We start from the raw sequence: 15,390 nt of genomic DNA, 5'->3' as shown, positions 1-15,390 counted from the left end.
CTTGAAGGTCTAAAATGCGTTTCTATGTGACACGGCCTTAGCACAGGGCCGTGTGGAATCCCTACACTGCACACCAAGAGTAAAACATGCATACCTTTGTGCTCCGTTAGAGTTTTGGGCTGTTCTTTAAACCAATTTGTAGATAACTTCAGGATCTACAACTTTGATGAAGACTTAAACTAGATAAAATCCCATCTTGATGGAGTAAAAGACATTGCAATAAGACATATCTATGCAGGGCCAATCAAGGGGGTGTGAGAGCCACATGGCCATGTCATGCAAGGGGGTGTGAGCTCCACACGGTCGTGTGAGCCACACGGCCGTGTAAGGTTTCCATAGGAGAAGAATTACATGACCGTGTTGTAAGAATGTATACTAAAAGCCTAGCTTTTGGTATAAACATTTATCTAGAAATAAGAATCACATTGGTCAAATGTCTACATTTATGATAAATGTAGTTGTTCAATTAATTTATATTGTAGATAACATGGTGTGTGGTGTCACACACAGAAGATCATGTTATCAGTACCTTATAAATTATAAACAGTAGCTCACGACCAAGATGGAAAGGAACAAACCATTGGAAGGTCATAGTGTAATTAGGTATTAGTTTATCTTAACTATATAATTACACTAGTACACTTAGAGTGCGTTTGGTTCGAGGTTATTCTTGATAACCTTGGTTATCCATCCAAGGTTATCAACAAAAATCTTGTTTGGTTTAAGTATTCGATGATTCTCAAGTAATATTCCATGCCCGACACGTCAGCAAAAGGGTCATGCAGCCCGGAATCAGAAAACCTCAGAAAGCTAAGGTTTTTGTTGATTCCGGGGTTAACGAATTTTTTTTACCAAAAATACCCTCCGATAAGAAAAAATATGAAAAAAGAAAAAAAATGTAAAAAAATATTAAAAAATTTAAAAAATAAAAAAATGTTTTAAAAAATTTAAAATTTTAATTTTTTTTAAAAATAAATAATTTTAAAAAATAAAAAATTTAAAAATTAAAAATTAAAAAATTAAAAATAAAAAATAAAAATTTTAAAAATGTTAACAAATTTTAAAAAATTTAAAAAAAAAAAATTAAAAAAAATTTTAAAAATTATAAAAATTTAAAAATTTAAAATTTTTTAAAATTTTTAAAAAATATAAAAAATTTAAAAAAATTTAAAAAAAAATTAAAAATTTTAAAAATAAAATAAATAAATAAAATTTAAAATTTTAAAAATGTAAAAAAATAAAAAAATATAAATATAAATAATATAAAAAATTAAAAAATTTAAAAATAAAAAAACACATAAAAAAGTAAAAAAATATACAGAAAAAAGAAAAGTAAAAAAACATTAAAAAAATAAATAAATAAATAATAATAATAATAATAATATTATGTATAGTTGGTTTTGTAACTGAGGGTAATACGGTAAAATATTAAACTAGGGTATTCATTAAAACCTTCAAACAAACAAGTTTTTGTTGCATTACCTAAGTTGAACCAAACAACATTTGGTTATGTTTTATTCCCTATAACCTTGGTTATGTGATTACCTGGTAATCACATAACCAAGGTTATACATGATGACTTGAACCAAACACACCCTTAGAGTGTATTGAGTAGGACCATTAGAGGTCGTTTCTTTTATACTAACTTTATAAAGGAACAAAGACCTCAGTTATTATGGAAGTGTGTGCTCTTAATCCCAATATAATAATAAGCACATATATTTGATATTTATTTCTTTAATTTATCAATGGGTGAGATTTAGTTCGATAAATCAATAAGCCCGATAAGTTGGGAAATGATATCACTTATAGTGTGTGTTGTTGATTATAGAAGAAAATTGTGTCCTAGTAATCTAGGTTGAGAATGTCCCCAAGAGGAGCTCATAAGGATTATCATGTTAAACCCTGCAGGTGGACTTAGTCCGACATGACGATGAGGTTGAGTGGTACTACTCTTGGACTAAGATATTAATTAAATGAGTTGTCAGTAACTCACTTAATTAGTGGACATTCGACATCTTAAACACAGGGAGACTAACACACTCATAATAAGGAGCCCAAAAATGTAATTTGGGATTGGTGCGGTAGTTCAATAATAATTCTTTAGTGGAATGAATTATTATTGATGAATTTAAGTTGTGTGTTCGGGGCGAACATGGGATGCTTAATTTCATTGGGAGACCAAAACCAATTCCTCCTCTCGGTCCCTATCGTAGCCTCTTGTATATAGAGATTTATACCCACCACATACCCACCTTCTTACCCATCCTATAGGGGCCGGCCAAGCTAGCTTGGAGACCAAGCTAGGGCCGACCATGGTTTGGTTCATGGGTGAATTCATGTGGCCGGCCTTAGCTTGAACTCAAGCTTAGGTGGCCGGCTCTATTAAAATAAAAAGGAATTTTAATTTTAAAAATTTTTCTTATGTGGATAACATGATTTAAAAGAGAGTTTAAAAATTTAAATCTTTCCTTGTATAAGATTCTACAAAAGATTAAGAGAAGAGCTAAATCTCTTTCCTTATTTGTAGATTAAAAGATTGATTTTAATTTTGGTAAAAACTTTCCTATTAATCATGTTTATTATTTAAAAGAAAGTTTAAAAATTAAAAATTCTCTTTTATTAGTTTCTACAAAAGATTAAGAAAAGATTTAATATCTTTCCTTATTTGTAGATTAAAAGACATTTTAATTTTTAGAGATGACTTTCTTTTTATCCACATGTTAAAATAAATATTTTAATTTATAAAATTTCCTTTTTATTAACCAATCATGAAGGAAAAAATTATTGGAGAAATTTTTTATAAATTTCTGGAAGCAAATAAGGAAGTTTTAATTTGTGTTTAAAATTTTATTTGCTTGGAAATTTTATGGTGTGGCCGGTCATTGTAAATTGAAAAGAAAAATTATTTTTTAATTAAATAAATTTTCCTTGTCAATGGCAAAAGAATTAAGGAAGTTTTTATTAAATTTTTCTTATTTGCCAAGACCAAGGATTATAAAAGAGGGGGTAGAGAAGGCTTCATGGCGAATAACTCTATTCTATTTTCTCCCTCTTTTTCTTCCTTGGTGTGGCCGGCCATCCTCTCCTCCTCTCTTCTCTTTGATGGCCGAACCTCATCCTTCTTGTGGAGATTCATATGGTGGTCGGATCAAGTTTAGAGAAGAAGAAGAAGAAGGAGAGAAAGAAAGTTTTGTTTCTAGCATCCCTTGGAGCACGGTGGTGGTGGCCGAACCTCTTCATCCTAGGAGAAGTTTTGATGGCCGAAACTTGTAAGGAAGAAGAAGGTGCTTGGTGGTTCTCATCTTGGAAGATCGTTGCCCACACAACGTCCGAGGTAAGAAGAGGAATATGATAGAAGATCAAGAGGTCTTTCTAAAAGGTATAACTAGTATTTTTCCTTTCCGCATCATACTAGTTATTTTTGGAAATAATACCAAATACAAGAGGCATGCGATTCTAGTATTTCGAATTTGTTTTCGATGTTGTGTTCTTTTGTTTTTTTTCTTTTCCTTGTAATTTGATTGTTCTTTTCGGTTGACCTAAAGTTATTTAAGGAAATTAAATATTAACTTTCCTTAAAAGGCTTTGTCTAGTCGGTGGTGGTTGTTCCCATATCCAAGAAGGCCATGTGCCTCGCCACGTCAGTACTGGAAGCCAATTTTGGAAATTAATATAAAATGAAATTAATAACCTAGGTGATTTGGATCGAACGTGTTAAGTTCCACAGGAGATCTGAGTCTAAACCTAAAAGAACAAATAGATTAAACTTTGGATCAAACGTGTTAAGTCCCGCAGGCGATCCAAGTTTAATTTAAAAGAACACATGGTAGCTAGGAAAAGGTTTAGACCTTTGTACAAAATTTTTGTACAGTGGAACCATTAGGTTTTCCGAGTAGCAAACAACAATTGGTATCAGAGCTAGGGTTTTGCCTCTGTGTATTTGGTATTAGTTTAATTATGCACATGTCATACATAATTTAGGCAGGATAATAGTAGGATGTGCTAACTTTGTGGATGCAGGATCCAACTATTATGGCTTATAGTTATTATGTTTGTGATTGGACCCTTGGACATGTCAAGGGCATTTTATTGTATGTGCATGATTGTATTATAAAATACAGCAGGAGCTGTATTTAGTTTTATTAGGATTTTATTTTTTGATCTAGTTACATGTACATTCCTTGTATGGAATATAGGATCGATGGATGTAAATTTTATTTTATGTTCGATCTAGTTTACATGTACATTCCTTCGAGGAATATAGGATCGAAAAATGTAAAATTCTATTTATATCGCGGATCGAATCTTGCAAGGCGTGGAACCTTTTGAGGATCAGAGGCGCAGCGGAACAAGGAGCAAGATGGATGCGACAACTAGACCCGGTGGCGGTGGCCAAAGATGGCAGCAGATAGGGTTGGCGACACACAGAGGACAGCAATAGATAAAAGTCATAATAGTTGAAAATTAGTTTTTCTATTTATTGCTTTTTATGCTGTGTTGTGTGTGCTTGTTAGTATGCATGCTAAGTAGGCTAGCATAGTCAAAATTCCTCACTTTAAATAACTAAGTGGGAGAGGGATTTAATTTTAAATAAATTCCACGGTCTCCATTACTGGTTTATAAGTGATGCAACAAGCTTGCGCGTTGGCTCTGAGTGCCTTCCTCCATATCGGATGAGCTTGTTTGCAGATCACTAGCTTAAACTTCTATTTTGGATGACTATAGGAAGTTAATTAAGAGCGTGTGATCTTCCCCATCGGAAGGGGCACAATCTTATTAATGGACTTAGTGTCAAGTAATGGTATACACTTAGGCACGTCTAATAGTATCCTCCCGATCTGAGTCACTGCTATTATTTGTGTGACCGAAGAAAATCAACTATTAATTTGTCAAATAAATAGGTTGACAAGATAATAAAATTAAAACCCCTCTTACAAATGTTTGATTTTGTATACGTCCACACTATCGTGGCATACAAAATTCACGGTGTTTGAGGTAATTTTATTTTGTCATAAAGATTTATTGACAAGATAATTAATGGGTAAACCCTCCTCTTACAAATGTTTAAATTTTGTATACATCCACACTATCGTGGCATGCAAAATTCACGGTGTTTGAGGTATTGGTGAATTTAAATAATATTGTTTGAGGAATCAATGTTATTCTAAATTCAAAAATTTTTGACCAAATATTTGATCAAAGACAGATCAACTATTAATTTTATTCGTCATAAAGTAAAGTTGATGAGATAATAAAATTAATGGATAAAATCTTTTTTTTTGATTTTGTATACGTCCACACTATCGTGGCATACAAAATTCATAGGGATTTTAAAAGAATTGATCTTGACCAAATATTTTTATGATTCTTAGGATTTAAAATGTTTGTCAATCCCCTAGTTGTTATACTATAGAAAAGACTTAGTAGTCCCAATTGTAATGATTGGAAATAGAACCTGGACATTAAGGTAGACTGTTTTCTTAAAACTAAGAACAATTTAGGTGTATTTAATTCATTAGTTGAAACATGTCTAGTGGTGTTATCTACCAGAACCTGGAGTGTAGATACAGATGCCATTAATCATGTCTGCAATTCATTGCAGGGTTCCAGGAAACCCGACAACTAAATGAAAATAAAAACACCGTCCACATGGGCATTACTGCAAAAGTAGCAGCTGTTGCAGTGGGAGAGGTTTATTTTCTAATAGGAATAAAATATGGATTATTAGAAATTGTCTTTACATACTAAGTTTAGAAAGAACCTGATTTCAGTTTCTAAACTATTATAGAATAGATATTGTGTCGATTTTGATAACAAAGTTGTTATCAAGAAAAATAGGGAAGTTATCTATTCTGGTATGTTAGTTGACAATTTAAAATCCAATAACTCCCACGATGCAATAAATGGAAATTATAACACATCTTCTAACTTTAAGAGAAAGCAACCTTCGGAAATGAACCAATTATATCTTTGGCATCTAAGGCTAGGTTATATTAACTTGAGTAGGATTCAAAGGATAATAATCAATGAACTCTTGGGTTCATTGGTAGAGAAAAATTTTCTAACCTACGAGTCTTACTTGGAAGGAAAAATAACCAAAAAGCTTTTAAGTCTAAGGGGTTTGGAACCAAAGATATAGAGGAATAGGTTCATTCTGATTTGTGAAGATCTTTGACTATCCAGGCAAGAGGTTGTTTCAAATATTTTGTCTATAGACAACTATTTGAGATACGGATATATTTACTTGATGTGCCACAAGTCTAAGTGCTTTGATTAGTTCAAAGAGTACGAGGCTGATGTGGAGAAACGTCAAAGTAAAAATATCAAGACACTATGGTGAGATCGTAGTGGCAAGTACCTCTTGGGAGAATTTAGGAGTCACTTATCAGAAGTAGGGATTCAATCCCAACTAACTGCACCTGGTACACCCTAACAGAATGGTGTAGAAAAAGGAAGGTATAGGACTCTTATGGAAATAAGTAAATTGATGATGAGTTATTACCAAATTCATTTTAAGGATATACTCTGGAAACGGAAGTGAATATAATACCTTCCAAAGTCAGAACTCTCTACTCATATAGAATTGCTGAATAAGCGTAAGCCTATTTTGAAGCATATTCGGATTCAGGTAGTCCAGCACATATGCTGAAGAGAGATAATGATAAGTTGGACAGGAATTCACTTGTTTGTGGGTTATCCTAGAGAAATGAAAGTAGGTTTATAGTCTTAAAAATCAGAAGGTCATTGTTAGCATCAATAACCGATTTTTAGAAAAGGACTATGTAATAAACCACGTGCCCATAAGTAAATTTGTTCTTAAGGAAATAATAAAGGACATGTCTAACCTAGTACCAACTGTACAAGATGAAATATCACAAGAAACTGCAACACGTATCACAAATGATACACAATTGCAGAAGGTGTCTCGTCGTAGTGGGAGTGTTGTTAGGCAACCTTAAAAGATTTATATTTTGGGAGAGTTTTTGGACTCGATCCCTGGAGGACATGAACCTGATCTCCGGACATATGACGAAGCACTCCAAGATAAAGATGCAGCATCTTGGCAAAGAGTAATGAATAACAGAATTAGAATATATGTATTCTAATAAAATCTGGAAGCTTGTAAAACCACCAAATGGTGTAAAAGCCTTTAGGTGTAAAAAGGTCTATAATAGGAAAAGAGGGATAGACAGGAAGGTAGAAACTTTCAAAGCAAGGCTTGATGAAAAAGGAAACTTTTTCATTGGTAGTCATGCTTAAGTCTATCTAGATTCTTTTATCTATTTGGCAAGTGGATGTCAAGACAGCATTCCTTAATGGAAGTCTTGAAGAAAGCATCCATATAAAGCAACCAGAAGGGTTCATTGCAAAGGGCTAAGAGCATCTTGTGTGCAAGCTCAATCAGTCTATGGACTGAGGCAAAGCTTCAAAGGTCTTGGAACGTCCGGTTTATCAAAGTAATCCAGACCTATGGATTTATTTAGTAACCGGATAAGTCTTGTGTATACAAAAGGTGTGATGGAAACGTGGTGGTATTTCTTGTACTATACGTAGATTACATTTTTGATAGTTGGAAACAATATCAAGGTGTTATCAGAAGTAAGGGTATGGTTGTCCAAGCAATTCATTATAAAGGACTTAGGAAAATAAGCACATATTCTTGGGAACAAGGTTTGCAAGAAAAGAATGTTGTGCTTATCTCAAGCTTTATATAACAAGCTTGTTTTAGCATGCAAAACTCCAAGAAAGGTTTTCTACCTTTTAAGCATGGAGTGTCTTTATCTAAAGAGATGTCTCCGATGACATCAAAGGAGATTGAGGACATGTAGGCAGTTCTTTATGCTTCGAAAGATAGACAGGCTAATGTATGCTATGCACGAGATCAGAAATCTGTTTTGCCAAGGGCATAGTTAGCAGATATCAAAGTAACCCTAGACAAGGACATTGGACTGCAGTAAAGCATATATTAAAGTACCTTAGAGGCACTAGAGATTATATGCTAGCTTACAAGGTAGTTAATTTGGTCCCTGTGAGTTGCACTAATTTTGACTTCCAATTAGATAGGGACAATAATAAGTCAACCTCAGGATTTTTGTGTTTACTTTAGGAGGAAAAGTCATAACTATGGAAGAGTGATAAGCATAGGTGTTTTTCTGGACTCCACCATAGAAGCTGAGTACATGGCAAGCCTCTGAAGTAGCCATAAAATCTAAATGACTCAATAACCTCAAGATGGACTTAGATATGATTTCTGGTTTGTCCAAAGATTATTACAATTCATTGTAATAATAGTGGTGCAGTAGCAAACTCGAAGAAACAATAAGTCTATAAGGCAAGTAAACGCAATAGAGCGCAAGTACCACCCAATACGAGAAATCGTATAAACGAGAAGAAGTTGTTGCTGCCTAGATTGCATCAAGTGATAACCCAGAAGATCCTTTCACTAAAGCCCTTAAGGCAAGAGCTTTTGATGGGCATGTTGAAGGTTTGGGAATCAGATGTATGGTAGCAGTTATGGCAGCTTAGTCTTTTAGTATAAGTGGGAGATTGTAAGAATGTATACTAAAAGCCTAGCATTTGGTATAAACATTTATCTAGAAATAAGAATCACATTGGTCAAATGTCTACATTTATGATAAATGTAGTTGTTCAATTAATTTATATTGTAGATAACATGGTGTGTGGTGTCACACACAGAAGATCATGTTATCAGTACCTTATAAATTATAAACAGTAGCCCACGACCAAGATGGAAAGGAACAAACCATTGGAAGGTCGTAGTGTAATTATGTATTAGTTTATCTTAACTATATAATTACACTAGTACACTTAGAGTGTATTGAGTAGGACCATTAGAGGCCATTTCTTTTATACTGACTTTATAAAGGAACAAAGACCTCAGTTATTATGGAAGTGTGTGCTCTTAATCCCAATATAATAACAAGCACATATATTTGATATTTATTTCTTTAATTTATCAATGGGTGAGATTTAGTTCGATAAATCAATAAGCCCGATAAGTTGGGAAATGATATCACTTATAGTGTGTGTTATTGATTATAGAAGGAAACTGTGTCATAGTAATTTAGGTTGAGAATGTCCCCAAGAGGAGCTCATAAGGATTGTCATGTTAAACCCTGCAGGTGGACTTAGTCTGACATGACGATGAGGTTGAGTGGTACTACTCTTGGACTAAGATATTAATTAAATGAGTTGTCAGTAACTCACTTAATTAGTGGACATTCGACATCTTGAACACAGGGAGACTAACACACTCATAATAAGAAGGAGCCCAAAAATGTAATTTGGGATTGGTGCGGTAATTCAATAATAATTCTTTAGTGGAATGAATTATTATTGATGAAGTTAAGTTGTGTGTTCAGGGTGAACATGGAGACCAAAACCAATTCCTCCTCTCGGTCCCTATCATAGCCTCTTGTATATAGAAATTTATACCCACCACATACCCACCTTCTTACCCATCCTATAGGGGCCGGCCTAGCTAGCTTGGAGACCAAGCTAGGGTTGGCCATGGTTTGGTTCATGGGTGAATTCATGTGGCCGGCCCTAGCTTGAACTCAAGCTTAGGTGGCCGACCCTATTAAAATAAAAAGGAATTTTAATTTAAAAAAAAATTCTTATGTGGATAACATGATTTAAAAGAGAGTTTAAAAATTTAAATCTTTCCTTGTATAAGATTCTACAAAAGATTAAGAGAAGAGCTAAATCTCTTTCCTTATTTGTAGATTAAAAGGTTGATTTTAATTTTGGTAAAAACTTTCCTATTAATCATGTTTATTATTTAAAAGAAAGTTTAAAAATTAAAAATTCTCTTTTATTAGTTTCTACAAAAGATTAAGAAAAGATTTAATATCTTTCCTTATTTGTAGATTAAAAGACATTTTAATTTTTAGAGATAAATTTATTTTTATCCACATGTTAAAATAAATATTTTAATTTATAAAATTTCCTTTTTATTAACCAATCATGAAAGGAAAAATTATTGGAGAAATTTTTTATAAATTTCCGGAAGCAAATAAGGAAGTTTTAATTTGTGTTTAAAATTTTATTTGCTTGGAAATTTTATGGTGTGGCCGGCCATTGTAAATTGAAAAGAAAAATTATTTTTTAATTAAATAAATTTTCCTTTTCAATGGCAAAAGAATTAAGGAAGTTTTTATTAAATTTTCCTTATTTGCCAAGACCAAGGATTATAAAAGAGGGGGTAGAGAAGGCTTCATGGCGAATAACTCTATTCTATTTTCTCCCTCTTTTTCTTCCTTGGTGTGGCCAGTCATCCTCTCGTCCTCTCTTCTCTTTGATGGCCGAACCTCATCCTTCTTGTGGAGATTCATATGGTGGCCGGATCAAGTTTAGAGAAGAAGAAGAAGAAGGAGAGAAAGAAAGTTTTGTTTCTAGCATCCCTTGGAGCATGGTTGTCACGCCCCCAGGTAGTCCCTGTCCGAAGAAATTTCGGCAGCATCTCCCCTGTACGACGGACAATATGAAGCTCAGTATACATATATCTCCATACCTCGGCCACACACGGCCGGAATAATACAATACAAAAGAACAAGCCACGCAGTTTATATCAACATTCCACATAATTCAACATATAATCAATCCACGCAGTTTAATAAGGAAAGACGATATAAAATCTCGAAAATATATGTACACATCCTACTCCACTACATCGAAGAAAACCAAATCCACGAAGTAATGAAAATATCTGCAGCGGAAAACAATAGTAGTAAACCCGAAGGTTCAATGTCCAAAATACAAACCCACAATACCAGTATATAAGATGCAAAGCGAATAAATCCGACAAAGAAAATCCTCGCGTAATGGGGCTAGCGATGGAATATCTCCCGACGGCCTCAACCCGAAAAATAGTAATAACGGGGTGAGTTCAAAGAACTCAACAGGTAATCCAATAGATAAGCAATATATAACCACCGATAATAGCCTAAGGTGCAGTCTCTCAAACCATGGGATCAAGAGTAATTCTCTAACCATACAACCTACGGTATAGTCTCTAACGGAATATGAGATCATAGAAATAAACGTAGTAACCAATAGGCATAAGGTACGATCATAGCAAGAATAATAAGAAAATGCATAACTGAAATAAATCAGTACTCACTGCGAGGCTTGTCAGTTGATGTAAACATATGCAGATAAAGATAGTAAAGCATATAACTCAGATGCGTGTCGATCATACGATCACCAAAATGCATCAATCATAATTAATGCATGCGTATGATCGAATGACGGTCACCCACGCCATCGAATCTCACCTGATGGTGAGACCGCGTGGGTGCGTGACACGCACTCTGCCACTACCCCAAGAGTGACCGAGTGGACGGGATGCCGAGTACACCTATCCTCCACCTCACTATAGGAGGGGCGCCGCTCTCATCTCGATCTGTGATGACGGGAGGGACCCGGTGTGCTACCACGCTGCCTATCACACTACCCATGAGTGGATGCCATACACACCCTGAGTGATGTGCCACTACCCATGTAGTGGTCACGTGGTGTGCAGTCAATGTAGCCGAGCTCAACAATAATGGAGTCGTCAATCGCCCGACGCTGATCGTGCGATATGGTGCGTCGACTCTGATATATCATACGAACATATCCTCCGTATGTGTAGATGCCAGCAGACAACACATATATAACGATGATAATAAGCGGCGTAAATCCAAAGACATCACATATAACATGATGTAAGTATCATGAATCCAAGAGCGTGTATCACATGTAAAGCAACTAATCCGGTGAGGTAGACTATAGATGTCATCTACGTGATCATATATACACATGGCAAGAGATATAATACCCAATCACGAGTAAAGCAACTAGCGGATGAAACGTGATAGGTATCAACTAGCTAAAACCAGGGAAGAAATGATCTACTATCTACCACTAGTAAATATATATAAGCTACACATATCATAAGACATTATCAAAAGATAAGTCAAAGGGTACCCGCCTCAAATAGAAGGTACAATCCAAATCTGAAGTCAACGTCGAGACGTCTGTCTCGAATCAGAATCCTGCGTCAAACAACATATATGTTTTATTTAGCTAAATCCATATGAATAGCTAAATAAAATCCCTAACACTAAAATAGGGTAAAACCCTAATCCACAATCTCAACTTACCAATTTAAATCTAATGGTCGATTAGGGTTAGTTACCTAATCCCTAATCACCAATTAGATTAGAAATCCAACGGTTGATTAGGGTTAACTACCCTAACCCTAACCATTTCATTAGATTTCTTCTACACAATTAAATCTACACATATGTATTAATTAATCATGGATTAATCCAATGCATTCCTTATCCAATACATGAATCAAATTCATCTAGCACGAGATCATCAAACTAATCTCCAATTTCAATACCTCATGTACTCAAAATCCCTACATATAAACCACTAAGTAAAACCCTAATTCCAATCTAGAACAAGATCATCTAGAATTCAACTCCGAAACATGATCTACAACCAAGATCAATTACCTCACAACTTACCTTGATCTCAAATGTTGTTGATGCTAGAACCAGCACAGCTGCTGGATGAGGTGTCTGCTGAAACAAAGGTGAGTTGCTTGATCAAGAACACCACAGAGCACAGTGAGAGGAATTTTCCTGGCTGGATCAATGGAATCACAGCTAGCCCTACTGGAATTCTTCCCCACTTCAGCTGATACCTCAAACACAGCAAAGAAGCTGATCTCTAAAGGTCATCTCCAGAAGAAGTCACCCAATCGGAAGATCATCACTGATCGATTACAAACCACAAGAAGATGACCAATCTGATCAGGGAAAACCTAGCACAAGTCTGATTCGATTCCTTCCCCTAATCCAACAACACCTCCCTGATACCAACTTCTCCAAAACCGTGACCTAATTCCACCGCCAAGAAGATGAGGATCAGTAAACAGAGAAGAAAACCGAAGCTCTAACATCCACAGCTAGGTTTAATAGCTTACCTTCGAAACCCTAGGGCATCTTCAAGCCGGCGATCGAATCGGGGAAGAAAGGATCGGCAGAACCGGGAGGCAAGATCAGGGAAGGGTTGAGAAGAGAAAATCAAGATGAGCCGTGCCTCCTTAATTGATCTCCGACAAGCTCCGAGGATAGGTCTACACTGGCGATCATCGGCGTCGTGTCGTCCACGCGAGAGAGGCTCGGCTCGTTGGTTGGCATCTGATGTCGGCCATAGCAACCGAGGGCAACGCGAGGGAAAGGCCCGCGCTTGAGTTCGACGGAGCTCGGAAGAGGAAGATTATTGCCGGCGATCTACTCCTTGGTGTCGGCCTCGTCGGAGCAGAGACGAGGATAGGGCAGAGAGGAGTCGGGGAAGAGAGGGTCGGGATCGGCAGTGTTTGGGGAAAACGGCGATTTGGGGGGGGAAATAAAAGAAAAGAATTATTTAATAAAACATTTCCTCCCTTAAACGGGTATCCAAACAGGCTTTATCCGAACCGGTCGATCGATCCCCTCAAAACCCTCCGTACGAGCTCCGAAAAATTCCTAGAAAATTTCTAAAAATTCCGGAAAAATTCTATAAGGCTATTTCCCAAATAACCTTATTTATTAAATTCTTCCGAGATCTCACATCCTCCCCTACTAATAAAAATTTGGTCCCCAAATTTCGCTATAACCAACAGCAAACACTGAAATATAACCATGCAGTATAAATGCTGGAGGAACTCTAACCCACATACCTCAAGTAAACATATGGGGGTATCGAGCTCGGATCGTATCCTTGACTCCCAAGTAGCCTCCTCGCCGAATGATCGCCATCCGACTTTAACCATCGGACGGTCTTGTTCATAATCGACGCTCTCTACGGTCCGTCAGGAACCTCCTTGTAAGTAACGTCAGGTTGAATGAGAACCGATATATCCGACATGTCTTGGGATCGGATACGTATCTCCTCAAAGATAGATACATGGAATACATCGTGGATCTTGGCTAGTGATGGTGGTGGCGAAACGGTAAGCTCGCTCAATCCTCTCAAGATCCGGAATAGCCCAATATATCGGGGAGCTAGCTTACCTCGGAGACCAAATCTTTTCACCTCTTTCATGGGTGAAACTCAAAAATACATGATCACCAATAGAGAACTCCGGGGTCTCCGTCTCGATCAAGACAACTCTTGACGGTCCCGAGCCTCGGCATCCTCCGTCGATAGTGCGAACTAACTCTGCATCCTGTTGAGCTCTCTGAGGTCCTATCCACTAGGCCTCCCCAACCTCTTCCCAGAGGGTGGGTGTCCGACAAGGCCTACCATACAACGCCTCAAACGGTGCCATCTGGATAGCCGAATGATAGCATTGTTGTAGGCGAACTCCACTAATGGCGGTGGTCCTCCCAAGCGCCTCAAGTCCATGACACAAGACCTCGAAGTCCTCCAATGTCCGAATAGTCCGCTCATCGCCCGTCATGCGGATGGAATGCATCTTGAAGCTGTGCCCAAGGCACCTCTGAGACTGCGAGAATCGGGCGTGAACCGTGGGTCTCTCTCGATATGATGCTCAACGGAACTCCATGCAATCGATAATCTCTCGGTCTGACTCAGCTAATCGATCCAGAGAATCAGTCTTCCGAATCGCTAAAAAGTGTGCGGATTTGGTTAATCGGTCAACGATTACCCAAATCGCATCATGACCTCGTCGAGTCCTAGGCAATCCTACCACAAAATCCATAGTGATATGCTCCCACTTCCACTCTGGAATAGGGATCCTCTGAAGTAAACCAGCAGGTCTCTGGTGCTCAGCCTTCACCTGCTGACAAACAAGACATCTAGCTACAAAATCTGCGATGTCTTTCTTCATGCCGTTCCACCAATAGGAACGTCTCAAATCGCGATACATACGAGTCCCGCTTGGGTGGATAGCAAATCTAGATCGATGAGCCTCCTGAAGTAACTCCTCCCTGACCGGGTGACACTGAGGTACACATAATCTACCTCGGAAATAAACAATCCCCTCATCATCTCGTGTAAACTCAGTCTGCTGTCCGGAAGCTATCTGGCTGCTAATGAACTGTAAATGCTGATCTCCGGCCTGGGCCTCTCGAATCCTCATCCTGATCGACGACTGAGCAACCATGGTAACAAGAATACCCTGCTCTGTCCGTCCCTGCTCCTCAAGGCCCAACTCGGCGAATCCCTGAATCAAGTCCGTGACTGTAACTTGATGATAAGCTAAAGTCCCTCTGGACTTCCGGCTAAATCAAGAACCACATTAGCTTTACCATGGTAGCTAATAGTACAATCATAATCCTCCAGGAACTCCATCCATCTCCTCGGTCGAAGATTCCTTCCGGGTGAAAATATATTTGAGACTCTTATGATCGGTGAGAATCTCAA

General features: G+C 37.0%; 1 long non-coding RNA gene across 1 annotated transcript; it reads right to left on the bottom strand.

Moving 5' to 3' along the window:
- Positions 1-12,024: 12,024 nt before the first annotated feature.
- Positions 12,025-13,514, bottom strand: LOC121973325. The gene is made up of 3 exons (XR_006109510.1): positions 13,004-13,514; positions 12,543-12,917; positions 12,025-12,062 (listed from the first exon to the last, which is right to left on the bottom strand). It is a non-coding gene; the product is annotated as an uncharacterized LOC121973325 (long non-coding RNA).
- Positions 13,515-15,390: the final 1,876 nt, after the last annotated feature.

This window comes from Zingiber officinale, chromosome 4A, assembly GCF_018446385.1.
Source record: "Zingiber officinale cultivar Zhangliang chromosome 4A, Zo_v1.1, whole genome shotgun sequence".
Classification (NCBI taxonomy): Eukaryota; Viridiplantae; Streptophyta; class Magnoliopsida; order Zingiberales; family Zingiberaceae; genus Zingiber; species Zingiber officinale.
Note: the sequence above shows the minus strand (reverse complement) of the source record. Positions and strands in the feature narration are given on the sequence as shown.